Genomic DNA, 19,582 nt, shown 5'->3' on the forward strand with positions numbered 1-19,582 from the left:
CGGGGCCGCGCCGCCTCTGCCGCAGCCGCAGCGCCGGAGCCGAGAGCCGCCAGCGGGCGGGCGGGGCCCGCCGGACGCACAGGTACTGGGGCGGCCGGGGCTGCGGGGGGCGAGAGCCGTGGGCATTGTCCGGCGCGGGGCCGGGCCGTGCCCTGAGGGCCGCGGGTAGCGCGGCCCGGCCGGTGCCCGCCGCGCTCCGGGCCCGTTTGTCCGCTGGGCGCTGGGGCGGACCGGCCGAGTCTCACCGGCCTGGGCAGAGGGCAAGTCCGGGGATAGCAGCCGCTGCTCCGGAGGTGCCGTGCGGCACAGCCGGGCAGCCCGAGGGGAAGGGCACGGCCGGGGCTGCGCTTCCCGTGCGGCAGCGCCCCGGTCCCCGAGCTGCTCAGACGTCGAGCCGGGGAACGATCAACGTAAAGCCGCGCACGGCTCGGCCCGGAGCGAAGCGCAGCGCCCGGGCCGCTCCCGAGGAGGGCGGAGGGGCAGCGCCTGTCCCGTCCCAGGGCCGGCCGGGCCGGAGGCGCTGCCGGCGACCACCGCTCTTTGTTCCGGCCCTGGCCGCACGGAGCGGCCGGAGGTGCGGGGCCGGCGTTGCCTTGCGCGGCCTCTCGGGGTCCGGCTCCGAGGCCTCTTCCTACAATTGTTGTTCCTGTGGGTAGCCCCGATAGGCCTCCGCAGCAGCCGCTGTGCGGGAGGGCTGCTCGGAGCCTGTTTTCTTTGCGGACTGCCCCACAGACAGCTAACGCAGCGTGATCTCTGCTCCGTAGCATAAGAAAAGTTTTGTCATTGTTTTTTTTTCTCTGCAAATCGGTTGAATGCTGCCGGTACTGAAACTAGGATGTATCCGGTTTTGGTGTTTTACGTTTTTTAAAAATTTTAATTTCTGGTGAGGGATCATGTAGGTGCCCAGGATTTATTTAAAACCTATATGCTGTCTTGTGGGAATGGTGTGATTTAATTTGCATGATGACTCAAAGATTAAATTACATGACCTAGGCTCTTTAGTTTCAGTGAGGCAAATAACAATGCGTGGAAGAACAGTTTCAGTGTAGATCAGAAATGAAATTTGATTAACATCAAAATGTTGTAAAGTTTTGTCTGCACGTGGGTTTTTTTTTTTAAACTAACCTGTCAGAAACTCTTAATTTAATATCCTTAGCAGTGTGCTTTATCAGGAAGTGTGCCTTCCTTTTTAACACCTAGAGCTCGTGTAGTCGGAGGAAATTGAACATCTGAGCTTGCACCTTGGTATCGAAGGTTTTAAAGAATAGATTTTTACTATTTAAAACACCGTCTACCTTTAATTAATAGCTATTAACGTAATACCTGTTGATGTGGCACATGCCTTTAACTGCAGAAGAAAAAGGTCACAAAATATTCTGTGAAGTGGAATAAGTAGAATAAGCTATTCTGGGCTCAGGAGTAAGTTGATTTTTTGTTGTTTTCAGTTGTCCTGTAGAAATTGGCAGCTAACCTGACCTGTAAGTGTCATGATGGTGCCTTGATTGGTTTCTGCCTGCTGTGGACTGGCTGCTGTAAGAATATTGTATTTCACAGTTAGCTTCATGGTTTTCATGTGGTGTGGGAAACTGTTGGGTCAGCCAGCTAGGATGCCTTTGGCTTAAATTTATTTGTATTTGATGTGGATCTCATTAGCAGTGTAACATTGCTGTTGCTGGGGCTTTCCTTGGTCAGACAGAGGCACCTTGGCACAGGAGGAGGTTGTGCCTGGTGGTGTTGGGACCAAGCAGGATAGTCTTAGAATGTGAGTTTGTACATGTGGGCTAGCACGCTGCTGAACTTTTCTGAATGCTGATAGCATTGATTTTTTTCTCAAAAGTTTAATGACATTCTCTTCTTTATGTTGACACAAAGTTGTGAAATTTTGATGTGTATTGTGTGTGTTGAATGCACAGTTGTGTAAAACAGAATTTATATTTGTAAAAATATGTTTACAAATAAAAGCAGCGGTTGAGTAATACTTTGTGACAGTATGTCTCTGAGAGATAATTATACTCTTTGAGTATTATCAAGCCCAGACAAATGTATATTCCCAGTGGGGTGTGATAATATTAAAACTGCACCTCTTGGAATTCCGTGATTGGCTTATTCAGGAGGGAATGGTATCTATTTTGCATTCTGTCATGCAGCTCTTATTAATTAATGTCTGGCAGTTGAATGAGAGCTGACTGTTGCCCTGTAGTGCTGCACTTCCTAAGGTTTTTTACGTTTTTTTTGGTGGATATGGGAATTACTGGCCAGTGTCTTCCTTTCCGAATAATTTCTTTGTTCAGTTTTTGCAGATTTTTTTACATGAATTGTTTGCAGCCTATTTTTTTGTGTAAAATATTTCTGAAAGCTGATAATCTCTGTATGTGCTTTAGAGGCTTTAGACACTTGCTAAAATAATGATTTTTTTTTTTTGGTGGAGTTTCAGAAAGGTGCTGTGATAGCTGGTGCTGCTTTGAAGCAGGGGGCAGGAAGAAGCCTGGTGGCCTTTTAAATTCCCTTCTGGCCCTGCTTTTCTGTACTTGTAACACTGTGTAATATGATTTAATTACAAGAGCAGCTATTAAAGTATGATTATCTTAGTCTAATTGGAGGCATCTTGCAGTTACCTATCAAAAATAAGATTTGACTCATCTGCTCCTTCAAAATTAATAGTTCCATAACAGCCTGCAGCTATTTATGTAAATAATGTGTGAAGGAAAAATGTGAGTTGAATATTTTTCAAATATTACCACTTCTGCATTGTACAGTTGAAATTTTGTGTGTTTAATTCTCTCTTTGCCCAGGTTTTCTCTCGATACCATGCTTCTGGCACCACGAGGTGCAGAGGTGTGAGCCAAAGGGAAGCTGAATGTCTGCAGTGAGAAGGTGAAACTTTATGCTGAAATCCCTCCCCGCCCCCCAAGTGCAAACACAAAGGTTAAATTAGAAGATGAGGCTGTCTTGAATTATTTTAAAGGGCTTGAGCTGGGCTGTTCAATGCACGCCCAGGAGTACCTAAGGCTTACACTGGTGTCATGTGAGTTCGGGCTTTCTTTAGCCTGAGCAGAGTTGTGTGCTTTCCTTATTGCACCTTGTGATAAAATAACACGTTCATTTGCCCCTCTTTAAATACTCCTTATAAAGGCTTGAATTCAGGATTGATCCAAACTTGAAGCAGCCAAAATGCTGTGTGTTTACAGGAATAACTGTGGTCATTCCTCAACAGCCTTCGTGGCCTCTTTTTTTCAGACAGTGTTAATTTAGGAAGTAAATGGCTTGGGTTTAAATAAACAACTGCAATTTGCTTTCTAACTCTCTTGGTCTGAGTATTCTGGCTATGCTTGATATAATCAAAAGACACTACAAAAAGTTCCTGACTGTTGATTTCAAATTTGCTAAAAGGAAGCAAATATTAATAATATCCACAAGGGCATAAAATTCTGGGGGATATTACTGAATGTTGTAGATAATCTTTCTGTTTATTGAAATTCTGCTACTTGTAGTTAAATTCCAAGTTCCTTTCTAAAGATCATTTCCTCTGTAATCCTTCGCTCTTCTTCAAACACTCAGAGAATTCTTCACCAAAAAGTTAAATATAGCAGGACAGTTCAAAAACTGGCAAGTTATAATTAGTAGAGAACTGTAGTTTTAGTGTAAGATGTTTTTCTAAGTTCACAAACATCTTTGGATGAAGATATTTATGAGTTACTGTATAGCCGTTTAAAACATTGGATATTTTAAAGCATTCAGGTATACTGCCAAGTGTGGGAAATGGCTGCATCAGTGAAAAATTACTCTGTGCTGCTTTTGATCCTTGCCCCGTTGTGTATTTTTTTAGTCAGTCTTTATTGATAACAAATTGTTTTTTCTTACTAAGAGAATGTAACAAATTGTTTTAACTGCAAACCCTGCAAGATTTGAAACATGAGCCTTAAAAATAGCTAAGATAGAGCTTGGCTATAAATTAAACAGAATTAATTTGTCAGCTTTTCAGGGAGTTGAATGTATGTGACTGTGAGAACAGTACTTATGTTCAGTCACTCATGTGTGAAATGCCTTATCTCCTTTGAAGTTTATCTGTGTTAAAACACAGAATGAAAAATGGAGAAGCGTTTCCAGAAATGTGGAATGCGTGATCTATTTCTGGCTGCTAAAGCTGCCCAGGCAAACAGCTTGACATCTGAAGAAACACCTTTCTGAAAAGTTTTCATTGTTTTATTTACTGGCTTTTGAGTGAAGCATGGCAGTGCATAGATTTGGGAGGAAAGGCAGCTGCACAGAGTTGTAGAAGGTCCCTCTGACACCCCAGCTGGCTCTTGCACCCAGCCTAGCTTCGACTGTGCAACTTTCTCTGTCATTTTCTCTTTACTTTCCTGGCCAGGTACACCTGGGAAGCTCCTCATGGATGGATATATTTTTCCAAATATTCATTCAGAGCCACAGCAGTTTCTCAGCTCATCTGCTGAGGAGCCTGCTTTGAGAAAAAGTCTGTAGACACTGAGTTATGAGTGACACCTTGTACGGAGTGGTAGATGTGTGTGCTGATCACACCCATTCAGAGCATCCTGCTGCAGTGCAGCTCTGAGCTCTTCCCCTGGGCTAAGCAGTTTCAGGAGGTTTTGCTACACTTGTAGAAATGAGGTAGAAGTTATTGGTCATTATATTTTACTTTTGACTGTTACATGTGAAGTTACTGCTCTGGCAGGTGATACTGCTTTTAATAGATGTCAGAAGATTTATTTTTTTTTAAATGTATTGCATAATTTATAAAATTAACCACTGTATTAACAACCACATAACATTGTTGAATATCATGTATAGACAAAGAATAAGCAAAGTAAAGTCTGTTCACAGAGACACAGAATTTTACCAAAGAAAATGTGGAAGGCTTTATTGTAAAAGAGACCTTAGGGATGCAGACATGCACTGTGTAAGACAGGGATGCCTGAGAAGTCTCTCCCACACGGTTTATGAATGCCTGGCTCTTCTAACCTGTCACACCTGCTCTTCAAGTCCTAAGTTTCTTGTGACTGGAGTTTGGTAGTGATGGAGAAACTTCTTGGGAGAATTTAAAGAGATAAACTTAGAAGAGATCACTTGAGGCACAGTTCTTGATAAAGACTTTGTATATGCTTGGTGCTATATTAGACAAATGTTGAGAAAGCAAAGTTAATCTCTCAAAAATTAGCAAATATCCTGAACCTTGCTTTGCTTATACTGATTTGGTACAAAATCCTTATGTGATTGTTTCCAGGTTGTTTCAGCTCGCTGCACATAACATCCTTTGGATGTACTTGCTTAGTTGCAGTGGATTTGGTCTTTTGCTTTAATGCAAAAGAAGTCAGGAGGGTCCAGGTCCTTGGGGGTTTTCACAGATACTCATGTCTGTGCATTTCACAGTGTTCCTCAGCAGCATGGTGCTTCTCTTGCCTCTTTCCCGGGAGTGATGCTTAAGCACAGAGAATTTCTTCCTCTCTTTGGGTGTGTGATGTTTGTTGTGCATGTTGTCTGGTGGAGCACTTGAGAAACACACACTTCCTAAACTTTTTTTCAAGTGACGCCCATTTGCAATGTGAAATACAGTTGCCTAAACATAGATCTGGTTGTATTTTTGGTACTCCAAAGCACCTGCCTAGAGGTTTATGATTTTCTGGAAGGGCAGTTGGAGACCAGCTGTGCTGTTTGAGAACATTCAAGTGGTGTTGGTCCATCAGGCACCTGAGCTGGTGCTGTCATATTGGTTGTTAGCCTTGGAATGTCATTTTGGCCTTCCAAAAGAGAATGAACACTCAGGCACTGACCATGTTATAGGCACCTGGGTTATGTGCTGCTTAATGAGAAAGGAAGATTTGGGATCAAATTCTGCTGCCCAAGTCTTGTCCAAGAGACATGTTTTTGCTGCCCTCTGCCTTGTTGCCTGCTTTTCAGCTTTAAAAAACGAAAAGTTCCTGTGGAAATTTTCATTTTATAGTCTAGTATAGTTTATCAGTGGAATGAGTGAAGGTTTCTCCTAAGAAAGTACAGCGGAGGAAAACTAAAATAATCAAGAGAATTGGAAAACCTTAAATCAAGTGTTGGCTGTTGGATTGAGGGTTCAAATATGAACCTGAGAAGTTCAGCTTGTCTTAAAATATGGCTGAAAGCAAACACAAGCTCCAGTCACTAGGGCAAATAGTCTTTTTCCATGCATTACAGAGGTAATGATTGACAGCAAAGACAGCTTCTTGAAAACAGTATATGTTGGCTAAACAGTGCTGTTCTGGAGGTGATTATTTAGATTTGTAATCTCTAAGAAAAGCAGTAGATTGACTCATCAGAATTGACTAACATAGCTCTGTTTTATGTCTGTAATTGACATTGAGCAATACCCAAACTGTACTGACTCTGTAATAGGGTGGAGCTGGAGTAAACAGTTTTTTCTCTGAGGAACTTCATCCATTCAGGGAGCAAAATTTTGGGCAGAGTCCTGGCATAGCTGTGCGGTCTGACTGGTGTTACCCTTAACTCAGGTTATGGTGATGGGTTTAACATCATTAGATCCAAAAGAGCCTCTTCATTGCAGGGTTATGGAATATTTTCCCAGAAAGTCACAAAATCTTCAGGGCATTTGTGCATGCTGACAAACTTATGAATGTATTTAAGTTTTAAATTCTCTGAGAGAATTGCATGCCAGTTTTCTTCATTCTTTTAACCTGGAAAAACCAAACAGACGTCAAGTCCCCAGCTTCTTAATTTGTGATTGTAGTTATTACTTCCTGCCTGTATATAGATTTTTTTTTCTCTTGGAAAGAGAAATAAACTCTGTTTAGTGACATTTCCTTCTTGCTTGGGAACTTGTGTGTGTAGATATGTGAAAATAAAAATAAACCTGTTAACAGCCATTTAGGGCTGGATTTATAGTTTACATCCAACAAAGATTGATGAGATTTTTGCTTTAAGGCTGACCATGCAAGGCTCTTTGCCTCCCTTAGGAATTGTACTGGGTAGGGTCTCAGAGTTGCTGCAGTAGAGTCTGAATAGGTCTGCTCTCCCTTTAGCACTGCAGTCACTCCTGGTGTTGATGCAGGTTTAGCACTATCAAATCTGGGAAGAAATGTCAAATCTGTGTTTCAGAAGTAGCTGTTCTTGAGCTCTTTAGTGAACAAGGAGAATGATTGTTGGCCAGAAATACAGAAGCTTTTCTCTCGAAATCGGCTGTTTTTAACTTTCAGAATTACTAGCAAGCATTGAGAAATGTTAGTAAGCACAACATAAGTTTCTGCACCTTGTCTTGTATTCATTATGGTACTCTAACTTTCAGTGCTGTGGATTGATGCCTCTGAGATTTATACCAAAACTCAGAAAATCCAGACTTTGAGCGAGTCCCTAAATTAGGTAACCAAGCTAAACTAATTTTAAAATGACTGTGAAGGGAAAATTGAAATCTGTATTTTAGGAGCTAAAAGGGATAGTTGAAAATCCATAAATTACAGTGTCTCTCACATTTTATTTAAATCTTCCTTGACTTAGTAGCAAATAATTATTTTAATAGATTTCAGTACATCTGAATTCTGTGCAATCCCCTTATTTACTTCTGTTTCTAATGGATGGTTGGTCAGATTCCAAAACTGTCACTGCATGCCTTTTATTTTTGTAATTTCTGGGGAATGTAAAGGTTGCATTACAGTTGATGGGCTGCATCACAAGCAGTGAGGGCAGCAGGGCAAGGGAGGGAATTTTGATTTCTTGACCATTTCATTATTTGATTTAAGAGCTGTTGTTTGATTGAAGCCTCTTAGTGATATAGAAAGCGATGATATTGTACTGTTGTACTCCTACTTAAGTAATTTTTGTAATCCCTAATTAAATAAAATTTTGTTAAGCTGGTGCACCAGTTAATAATTTCAAGGGTTGTGGGATTTTTGTTTTGTTTTTCCACATAGTCCTAGGGATTCTGACATAGCTGCAATAAGTAAAAATGCACAGTGTTAGGAGTATAGGTATCAGCTAAAATGCAAGTAGTTTCACCCAAGCTTCATGGCAGCCTTTTAGAAGAACTACTGTCCTGCAGAATGGTTTTTTCAGTCATTTCAGGTACAATGTGTGATCATTCCTTGGGTAAACTTGTAGAGATGGAAACTTCTTATGTCGTGTTCAAGTTTCTCTTGGTAGCATTGCACAGTAATTGCATTAGAGGAAAATTGGGAGTTCTTGTTTTAGTATTGTGAAACAATTTGATAGTTCCCTTTTCCAGTCCAGCTCTTCTTAGCAGATTAATTAAGGGAACTGTCCCTCAGAGGTGCTTCCCACCATGTTAGCTGACCTAATATTAGTCACATGAGTCACATCTTGTTGCAAACCTTGTTTTTCATGTGCTGTCTGCAGCCAGGTAGCTCTCAGGCATTTTCTCATCGGTGGCCCTGTCCGTGTGTGTCAGGGGAGTGCTGGCTCCTGTATGGACAGATCAGCAGTGCTGGTTTGTCACATTTGTGAGCCCTCAGGGCTCTTCTGCCTTGGAGAGTCCTATCTACAGCAGCTGTTAGTTGCTTTGAAGTCCAATCAGTTTGGAGTCGGCTTTCCTTTGGAAGGGTGTCTTTCTGCTGTGTGATTCCCTCCAGGTTCCTTTTTCTTTAAATGCAAAGCTGCTTTTGGAAACTTTTGGTCAACAGCAAGCAGGAACTATAAGGTACTATCTTGTGAGTTTTGGCTGGAATAAATTTAGATGTTAATCTTTTTATGAAGACTTTGAACCTGTCTGTTCCAAGGTTGGCATTTTCTTGTATTTGTTGCTCTCATGGAAGCAGAGGTTTGCTTACTGTGATGTGGTCTACCTGGAAAGAGAACTCAAGTATCCCCAGAAAGAGGAAGACAGATGAAAAGTAGTATGTATCAGCACAGACATCTGACACATTGTTTATCTTCTGTTTTCGTTAATATACAATAACTTTGAGTAACTGGCACTCTCAGGTGGTGTCAGGAGGGAAGAGGATTTTGACCTGAGTTTTTCAGGAATGGCTGGCTTTCCAGAGTGAGTATGCTGAAGTATCCTGCTGTAACACAGATCTTTGGACTGGTGTCTTGTGAGTCATCAGAAGGACTCTTAATTAGGTTGCCATGGCAAGAGCTTGAGCACATTTTGGGAGCAGACTAGATCATTCCCCCTTTTTGATTCCTGTGCTGCCGAGGATTTCATAACATGGAGTTCATGCATTAGCTGAAACTCTTCTCCCTCTGCCTCAAAATCTATAAAAGTAAAATAACAATGACATGGTGTCAAATGTTGTGACTCTCACCTCATCTCTCCTGAAGGTTTGTGACTTGGATAGCTCTCTTAGTCCTGGGATGCATTACCTCTGCCATTTAACATATCTTTCTATGCTCTGTGCTCCCCTAAGGAGCACACCTATCTTGGCAGTTGAGATGTGGTGCAGTTCACATATCAGGAACTGAATTCCGTTAGTGACTTTGGAGATTTAGACCAAACATTTAAACTGGCAGAAAAAAGAGAGGTGATTTAGGGAAACTGTGTGAAGTACACTCTCCTACAGCCACTTATGGTATATTGTGATGTTGAAATTATTTATGTGGAATTTCTGTATTGCAGTGGCTGGTTCTTTTCTTGGGAGAACAAAGTAAATTATCCATTAAGGTCTAGTTTTCTTCCTTGTCTGTTTATTATCTTGGCACAAAGTCTGGTTACTTATTCAGTAATGGTTTGTTGTTTAGTTTTAAATGGAGATAATTTTATGATAGAATAATTTAATTGTTTGGATTGGGAAAGACCTTGAAGACTATCCAGCATGGGACAGTTTTCACCAGACCAGATTGCTCAGAGCTCCATCCATCCTGGCCTTGGACAGTTCCAGGGATGGAGCATCCACAGCTTCTCTGGGCAACCTGTACCAGGGCCTCTCCGCCCTCACAGGGAAGAATTAATTCCTAATATCTAATCCAACCCTGACTGCTCTCAGTTTGAAGCCAGTCGGCCTTGTCAGAAGCCCTTCTGCAGCTCTCTTGTAGCCCCTTTGGGGTCTCCCCAGATCCTTCTCCTCTCCAGTCTGAACAACCCCAGCTCTTTCCTCCTGTCTCCATTGCAGAGGTGTTCAAGCCCTCTGATCATCGTTTCAGCCTCCCCTGGACTCGCTGCAGCAGGTCAGTGTTCCTCATATGCTGGGGGCCCAGAGCTGGGCGCAGCGCTGCAGCTGGGGGCCCAGAGCTGGGTGCAGCGCTGCAGCTGGGGGCCCAGAGCTGGGTGCAGCACTGCAGCTGGGGTCTCGGCAGGGTGGAGCAGATGGGCAGAATGCCCTCCCTCGCCCTGCTGGCCACGCTGCTCCTGATGCTGCCCAGGACATGGGTGGCTTTTTGGGCTACAGTGCACATTGCCATGGCATGTTGGGCTTCTCACCAGTCCCCACGCACGAGTCCTTCTTACCTAGTAGAGCAGGGATGCTGTCAATCCATTCTCTGCCCAGACTGTTTGTGCTTGGCATTGCCCTGTCCCACAGGCAGCCCTGCGCTTGCTGGGCTTGTTGAGCTCCATAAGGTCTGCATGAGCCCAGGTCTCACCCTGTGCAGACCCTGTGGGTGGTGTCCCTCCCTGCAGCATGGTGGCTGCAGCACGCAGCCTGCTGTGACCAGCAGCCCTTGCTGAGGGTGTGCTCAGTCCCACACATCTGAACAGTGCCAGTCCAGCTGTGACCCCTGGGGAGCACTGCTCCTTGTGGGGCATAGTACATTATCAAAGTGTTGTCTCTTTCCTGAACCCTGGACATCAGGCTGGATTTTAGCCTGCTGCCTCTCATGAGTTCATTTCTCACTCTGGTGTCTTGGTAGCAATGAGAAATGTGCACCTGAATATCACAGATGTATTGTGGCCTGTAATGCATTGATTTTTTTTTCCCCCTTTTGTCTTTCAAGTGATGCCCATGAATTTAATTCTTGGTCATGAGTAATTGATGAGTAATTAGGGGATGACTGTCCTCTGCTTTTGCTGCTCTGTGATGTGTTCCCCTTTGCCACATTGTCCTTGGTACAGCATACTCAAGAGGAAGTAGGGAGTCCTGTCTGAGGGTGAGCTGTGTGAGAGTTCTGTACCAAAAGGCGCCTCCACACAGCTCACTTGGGAAAATTAGACACTTGATTGATGGTGTACTGATTCTGGCTGGCAGTGTGAAGGAAGGAGCACTCTTTATAAAAGTACTTAAGCAGTAAAGCCCTGGCACAGTTGCAGTTATCATGGTCAGAGGTTGTGGTTTTTACTAATCTAAACTGTATCTGCACTGGTAGGATTTGCTGGCAGAGGTATGTCAGTAAACCCTTTGTACTGTCATCAAAACTGTCTTTTAAGTGCCAGGGACCATGGCAAAAAAATAGTTAGGCAGAAAGCAGATTTGTCAGATGGATAATGACATGTGGATCAGCACAGATACTGCCTGTGCTTCAGCTCCTCGTACTAGGTAGGAGATAATTGAGGGAAAAAGCCCTGAACAGCTCTTTTCCTTTACTGAATGAGGATGTAATGAACTAGAGGGAAAAGATTGCCAGTTGTGGTGGTGTCATGATTCTCAGTCATTTATTGATTGCCCTCCTGCTTTCTCTCTGAGTCAGTACATAACTCCCATAGGTTATTTGTCAGGAGCTCCCTTTTGTAGAGGAGATATGGATCGTTGTATCATGCTCCAAATTGTCTTGGTTTTATGTAGCAAGAATCAGCTTGGATTCATGAGAATTGATCTCCCAGTGATTTACATTTTAATCTTGGTGTCACTTTATTGAGACCTCGCAGTTGAGGTGACAGTGGCAGAACTGAAGAGTCAGCTGTGGTCTCAGCCAGTCCTGTGGACTGTGACCAGCTCTTTGCAGTGCAGCTTGCTGTGCTTCTTGGGTTTCAGTTTCAGCCCTACTTCTGCCCAGCTGAAGCACAGAAGTGAGCCCAAGTAGATAAGCTGTGCTTGATTGCCTGTCATCCCAGCTGGTTTGCTCCTTATGGAGCTGAGGTGAGCTCCACAGTCGTAGAGAGTCTTATTGTGAGCTCCCAAATGGATTCTTTTGGAAGGGAAGCCTCCTCAGGCAGAGATGGATGGAGTTCATTCCATGCTGCCTATGGCAGGGGCCAGTAGTAACCACTGTGGGAACAGGGATGCTCTTTGGTGTGTCTTCCCAGTTCCTAAGTCAGTGTCTTTAGGATATTCCTGAGCTACGTCACGGTCACTGTTTTACTGCTCATACTGTTAGTGCTTTAATACTGTGGTTTTTTAAAGTGATCTTATTTTGTAGGTTATCTTTGTTTAAGAAGTGTTGGTCTTAAGGTAAATCAGATGAACAGCTATGTTGTATTAAACTTTAATAAACTTGGGTTGAGCATTAGAAGTTACTAGCAGGCCACAGAATGTGGTCTCCAAAGAAAGTAAAGAAAGCATGGGAAAAATATTGTTGAATTTCCTTAAAGTTAGTTTTAAAAGTGATGCACTTCTTATTGAAATTGTATTTGGGTAAATACTTTAATTATGATTTTTTTTCCTAGATTTGTTATTTCTACAACTCCCTGAAAGGTGGTTGTAGTGAGGGGGGGGGTCTCTTTCTCCAGGCAGCACTGACAGAACCAGAGGACCCAGAGGACACAGTCTCAAGCTGCATCAAGGGAAATATAGGTTGGATATTAGGAAAAAGTTTTTTACTGAAAGAGTGATAAAGTTCTGGATGGTCTGCCCAGGGAGGTGGTGCAGTCACCATCCCTGGGTGTGTTTAACAAAGCCTGGATGTGGCACTGGGTGCCAGGGTTTAGTGGGGGGGTTGGGGCTGAGTTGGACTCCATGATCTTGAAGGTCTCTTCCAACCCGGTGATTCTGTGAATTTGTGCTACTAGAGAATTACTTTACTGAGTGTAGGTTTTTGTTTATTATTGAGAGAATATCCTCTAAAGAAAATTGTGCCTTAGAGGATTGTGGCTGGAGCAGCCCCAGCCCCTTCTTGCAGTTTCATTGTTCTCAGCTTCTGTTGAGAACGCGCCGAAAGCGCACATGCACCTCCCTTGTGCTGGTACTTGGGATTCTCACCCTCCTCCCTCATGTGACCAACTCGTGTTCAAAGTGATGTTTTTCCCCTGCCCATTGCACCAGCTTTCTGGTTTGGGCTCAGTGCTGATGTGATTGGTGCTGATGTTGTGTGTGGTGCTGGTTTCCTCTCCTTACCTGGGGGGTTTTTCACACTCGGCTGATTTGAGTTCTTGGAAGGTGTGAACTCTAGGCTGTATTTCCCAATGTGAAATAAATTAGAAATGAAACTGCAGCGTCCTTCTGCCTCCGCTTTTGCCACTGCTTCACTCTCAAAATTGACCCTTAGATGTATATCAGAAAATCTGGTACAAAGAGAACCTCTGGAAAGGAATGGGAATAATATATGCAAAGGACTAGAAATAGTTGCAGAGGTGATTCTTGCTTTGCATTTTTGCGTCCAAGGGTGGGTAGAATGGCACGTGCAGAATTGCAGCATTCTGTGTCATGTAACAAATATTCTGGGGTTTGTGATGATGCAGTATGGGCAACTGAGCCATGGGATTTACTGGATACCAGGTTAGGAGAAAATTGTTTCAGCTTCTGCCTGGGCAGAAGTGAGCATTCTGTCTGACAACTTTCCTTGAAGCTTCAGGTAAGTTCTTTGGATTTTGTGCACAGTGTGCCAGAGATAGTGATTGCTTTTTGTGATGGTAGAATTATTATTGTTTTTTTTTTAATTTTTAAATATACTTCCCAAGGAATGGGTGAGGCATTCACATGCCTGTCTGTATACCATATTGCAGTATAGCAGTAAGGTTTGTGGGGAAATGGATGGGTGGGGTGACCCAAACAGCACACCAGGGAAAGAAGCTGAGTCATAAGATTTCCTTCAACATGGAGAGAGGCTGGGATCTCACATTCTAAGCTTTAGTATTAACAAGCTTTTCTGCTTATGCTGGGTCTCTGAAACCCCTTACAAGCAGCAGTGCTATTTAAAATCAGTTTCTACTTAATGTTTCTGTAGCTTTGTGTTAAACTGCAATTTCTATAACAATGTCCAAGTCAGAGTATAATGTGGTTTTAGGGGGCTGCAGTGAGCTAGTGGAACTAGTGGCAGTGGCTGTCCTTTTCTTTTTCCTGGATGGTGCAGGTGTTGCTGGAGAAGGAGGCTCTTGGAGAGGCACAAAGATTAGTAAATGAATTGAATGGCAAGAGAGAAGCCTGCTTAATGAAAGGAATTAGATGGCATTTGGTGCTAAAGAAACAAGCAGGACTATGAACTGCCAGGGTTTTAATTCTTTGGAAATATTCAGAAAGTAAGAAGCTATGTCACATTATTAATTTCATGTTTATGTAGACATTTATTTTCCAGTGTTACCCTTTTTTAATCCATTGAATTAATTTTTTTTGTTCACTTCACTGTTCTTCTTTGTAACAGGAGGAAATTTTTTCCTTCATGATTTTAATTTTTCCCTGAATTAAGTTGTCATTTTTAAAGAAGGAATTTTTTTTCCATTTTAAGTGGGTCACACTACAAATAATTCTGTGATGCAGAGTTGTGAAACTGCTTTTGAATCACATTAAAGCTTTTGTGTGCTGCAGACTTGAATAATCATTTTTAAAGAAGGAAATTTTTTTCCATTTTAATCTTTAAGTGGGTCACACTACAAACAATTCTGTGATGCAGAGTTGTGAAACTGCTTTTGAATCACATTAAAGCTTTTGTGTGCTGCAGACTTGAATAGTGAATTTTAAGAAAGATGCTAGTGTTCCGTGCTGGGTGGGACATGCCAAATATGAGATGATCATGTCTGTCCTTCAAGAAAACTTGTATATATGAAATATATTCCTCACAAAATCATCACAATAGATCCAAACGGATCATTGGTGTAATTCTTTTATCCACATTTGAAAGTTATGTTGAAAGAAATACTGAAAAGGTGTGTGGAAGTATTTAGAGGATAGCAAAAATGCCTTACACCTGGACTGTACTGTTAAATTTTGCCAGTAATTACCATTTACAAGCAGAGCCATGCTCTGCCATGGAAAGCCATGGTTGCACTGAACAGTTCATGCTGGAGCCCTGAAATACATTGTGTGGCCCCTGCTCTTTATCAGTCTCATTTCCTTTGTGACAGGAAAGTTTTGCAGGTGAGCCTGTGTTACTAAACTCTGCTACTTAGACACGTGTTTTGGATGAGAGGCTGTTGAGTTTCAATTCATTTAACATATCCAAAACAAAAGTAAAAAACTGCTTTGCTACAATATTGAAGTTCTGGGAAATCTTTTAATCTAGTGGGAAACCATATATCCAGAATGAGGACACTGAAAGATCTAGTAGAACCCAGCACGTGAGAAATGTTCAAGAATGTTTTAATGAGGAATGTGAGTACTCAGCTTAAATAACCCACTGGAGGAAATGATGGATGCCCTCGGTCACTGCACTAGTGCAGTCAGAAGTGCTAAGGCCTTTCAGGAATTGGTGCTCTAGGCAGGAATTTTCAGTGATGAGCTGGCAGCAATATTCCAGATGCTTCCCAGTGGCACCTGGCTGCTGTCCTGCCTTGCTGCTGCACGTGTCTGGGACAAAGCACACTCACAGAAAGTACAGGCAGGAGCTTCAGCTGCCTGAATACTCTGATAGCTGGTGGCATTCTATAATCTTGTACAAGAGGGTGAATAGCTAATAAGGTGTCACTTCTGGCTTTGAAGTACTCAAATTTTTTTTCCCTAAGGAGCATGGTATCTTACATAAAAAATGGTTCTTGGATCAAAGGCATGGCTGTCAGTCTTCCTTTGGGATGCTGGGCATGTCTGAGAGTGAGACAGTGTTCTTAAAAATGCATAATTTCTCGATCTGTTCCTGGTTTTATCATTCCAACCAGACTTCACAGTGGTGAATTCTAGCTGAGCTAACAGCCTCTTGTAGCAATTACACCTCAAGAAAACTGATTTATGTTATTGTTTTCAATACTGGCTTAATGATCCCTGTTAATCAAGAAGCATGCAGCAAAAGAGTGAGTTCTGAAGGAAATCAGGTATATCAAGACAAGCGTGAGCTTGCTGCATTATATTTTTTATAACAGTGTGCCCCTTTTCAACAAGATGCAACATGTTGTGTCAGTAATAGGCTGATAAATTGTCAATTAAAAATCCACGTGCAGTGCAACCCCAACTGTTTGTTATGAAACTTGGTATTTTGCCTTTGTAGACTGATTAGTTTATTTAAGTGTGTTTGCTTAAGCCATTCTCCTATGTGTTATTAGCACTGTGGAAGGTAATTGACACATGATATGATTCCAGGACAGAAGCTGGCAGCTTCCCTCTACCAGGAGGAGGAGGAGAAGCTGCTGTGCCCTTCCCTCCTGACTGCCTCAGCCCTCTCGCCTCCCTTCCTCTGCCTGGGTGTGGCTCACAGCTCAGGGTGCTTCTGCTGGTTTGTCTAAAGAGCCTTTCAGAATTTTTATTTATTGCCACTCATTTTTGTTGGCTTTTTGTTCTGCTGTTTTGGTCGGTTGGGTCAGCACGCTAGGCACTGGGACAAATATCAGGCTTCTCAAAATAACTGATGGAAAGTGACCTTGCCCCTGCAACCCTGCTGTTGATTTGGCTCCAGCCTCGCCATGAAGTGCTCTTCTGGAGAGATTAGGAGCTGAGGGAGCTGATTGACAACTACTTGCTGCTCAAAGGGATGTTTTTTCTACATTGCCTATACTACTCGTTGTTTATTTTCCTTTTACCTGTTAGTTTTTTGGTAGCTTGGTGAGTGGCTCAGCTCCTGGACGGGCCAGCTGGCCCATAAAACAGGGGGAAGGGCTGTGGTGCTGGGGGCAAAGGGGGAGTGGGACCTCCCCATCAGCTGGGGCCAGCTCTGGGGTTGGCTCATCTGCTCTGGGGAGCCCTACTGGCAATTATTTGGTCTTACTAAAATTATGTTGGTTTTGTTTGATTTGCAGCAGTTTTCTTCCTATGTGCACATTAAATGGATGTTCCATAGGCTATCTCACTAGGCTTGAATTTTTTTAACGTGAGCAGTTACAGCCAGGAAATAGCTGAAGGGTTTTTTCCTCCTCTTTTCCTCATTAGGAGCTTGCAAAAGCAGTCACCTTAAACTCTTGGTGTGTATAAACAAGGCAGAAAGATGCAGCTGAGGAGATAATATAGTGCAATTAAATGGTGAGGGCCATAATAGAGTAAGGATTGAGTTTATTGCCCCTGTTTGTTTCACAAAATTGGAAATGTAGGGCTTTTGTACATTAGTCAAGTAGCATTTTGCGTGGGCATAGATGGTGGTTTGCTCTCTGGAGCTGGAATATGCATAGATACTTAAATAATGCTTTATTTATGGATTATACTTTTGTGCAGAAAACAAAAAAATTAAACTTTATGTTGTGGTATATTCATAGTATTCTAAAGTAAAAAGGCTTGATTGAGTTTGTCTTTGTGTCCTTGCTTATGGTGCTGGTATGACTTTCCATTCAATTTAATCCCTTTCCCTTCTTCCCTTTAAAAGTCTGTGCTGGTGAGACTTTGGTGCCACAAATTCATTTGTCTGTGGAGTAACTCTACACGTGTTAGTGCAGTCAGGAGTGTAATTGTACCATTTCTTGTACCTATATTGTTCAGAAAATAGTAATGCAGGCACCTCACAATAACAAAAACGTACCACCTACATCAGAAAAAAACACTTATTCTAGTAAGTAATCAGGGTTTAAATGGTGGCTCACACTTCTGTTATATAGCTAACATATTTTCTGACCCTTCAAACAAAAAAAGCTCAGCTACATGACAGACCATAATCCAGGCTAGTGTATCTATTCTTTAGATAATTTTAATTAATTAAAGGAAAGGAATTTGTTTATCATGTTTATCATGTATTTGCTCCTGTGGCATTTTTTTTCTGCTGGAGTGTTGTTCTCATAGAAAAAGGCTGGGTTTCTTTGGTTTGGTAGGTTGGGTTTTTTTTTTTTTTTTTTTTTTGGGGGGGGGGGGGTTGTTTGTTTGTTGGGTTTTTTGGGGTTTTTTTGTTTGTTTGTTTTTTGGTGTTTTTTTTTAAACTCAGTAGACACTTTAAAATCTTATCTATGGAATGCATTAGATTTAAATTGGACATTATTGATTGTGTGGTCAATACAGTGAATAAAAGATGACAAAGCTTTATAGATAAAGCAAACTGCATGGATGCCTGGTGCATTGACAGAGCTGGAAGTTATATACTATCTGGAACAGTGGGGTACTATCTCTGGTTATCACAAGAGCCCCAGTGTCCCAGAGTGCCTGAGTGTGTCAGTGGAACTTCAGTCTCCGGGTGTTTGGCTGTGTGCCATGTTGTTTGATGGTCCATTGGCATTGATAACATCACTTCAGATTTTTATTTGTGCTGTGACCCCAATGCTTTGAGGAACTTAAATTTTATTACCTTTAACCTACTTGAATACTGGTGAAATAAAATGCACGCCTAAGAAAAACTGAGGTTTGTATAATATTGTCCATGGTCTCTTTTAACAAATGGATGAACATGAGGTTTCTGGGAAGGGAAGATAAAGCAAAGCAGCCCAGCAGAGCACAGAGCTGTCCATGCACTTCTGGCAGTTTAACTCTTCAGGAATCCTAGGATCCTTTGTTTAGCCACAGTCAGTGTTTTATCCTGAATTTGCAAGGCAACCAGGTGCTGGTATTGTAAATCAATTATCATTTGACATGATGTAAGGCCTATTCTTATTTACAGAAAATGTCATTTGATGTTGTTCCCTTTTTTTGTTGTGTTGCAGATGTGGTGGCAGCTCTTTCCGATCCCACACAGATGTTGTCATTGTCTATTGTGCCCAGAGTGCTGCTGGGGGTAGTTTTGCTGGGCAGAAAAAGGAACAGCCTGTCTGTGTTCTCCTGCATGAAGTACAGCTTTGAGACAAAGCACTGCTCCTGCTTGCCTTTTTTTTTTTTTGGCAGGATGTGGCACAGGTTTTTCAGTAACAGAATTTTGCTTCAGGGTTTGTGGGATCTTCAGTCTTGAGACCCCAATGATTTTCCCAGCAGTGCCATTGCATTCCTTCCAGTAATAAAACTGAAATGGCATAAACAGTGTATTTACTCCATTTTATATAATAAAAGAAATGCCTTGAAGCAAAATGTCATTTTCAGCAATCAAGGATGTAGATTTTCCTTCTTAGTAGTGCTGACAGTCGTTCATGATTTTTCTAAATTGCTTATGAGTGGTTCATACAGGAACTTACCTGGATTGGGAGAAAATGTTTAATATGAATGTATGCTAGTGAGCTGTTATTAATTGATTATTTTCTACTAGATATGCCAGTATATAGAGTGAAGCTTGTATATGACTTGAGTATGCATGTATGTATATCTGATTTACACAGAAGCTGGAAGGTTTTAGGAATAAATCAAAGTTATAGACTATTGTTAATTTAAAGAAAAAATTGGGCACTGTCTAGAGGAAAATCAGGTTTTGCAAACCTAGCCCTTTGGCACACATGAGGATAGTTGCTTATCAATATCCTATATTTCCATAGGTTTTATCCATTTATCCATAGGTGTTATCCATGTAGTCTTTTAGACTTTGGAAGTAGCATAGTTCTGATCCAGAAATTGAGTGTGCAGGGTTG

General features: G+C 42.2%; 1 protein-coding gene across 2 annotated transcripts in view; it reads left to right on the forward strand.

Annotated features, from left to right (window-relative positions):
• The window catches only part of CAB39 (calcium binding protein 39), a 41,546-nt gene continuing 21,964 nt past the window's right edge, over positions 1–19,582 (forward strand). Inside the window, exon 1 of one of the 2 annotated variants that reach the window (XM_041416286.1) lies at positions 1–82. The gene's annotated coding sequence lies outside the window, so the exon portion shown is untranslated. Of the gene's footprint in view, positions 83–2,805; positions 2,875–19,582 lie in introns of those variants that run through there. The other variant, XM_041416285.1, reaches the window with a different exon arrangement.

The sequence above is a fragment of the Onychostruthus taczanowskii genome, unplaced genomic scaffold (assembly GCF_017590055.1).
Source record: "Onychostruthus taczanowskii isolate IOZ18803 unplaced genomic scaffold, ASM1759005v1 scaffold51, whole genome shotgun sequence".
NCBI lineage: Eukaryota > Metazoa > Chordata > Aves > Passeriformes > Passeridae > Onychostruthus > Onychostruthus taczanowskii.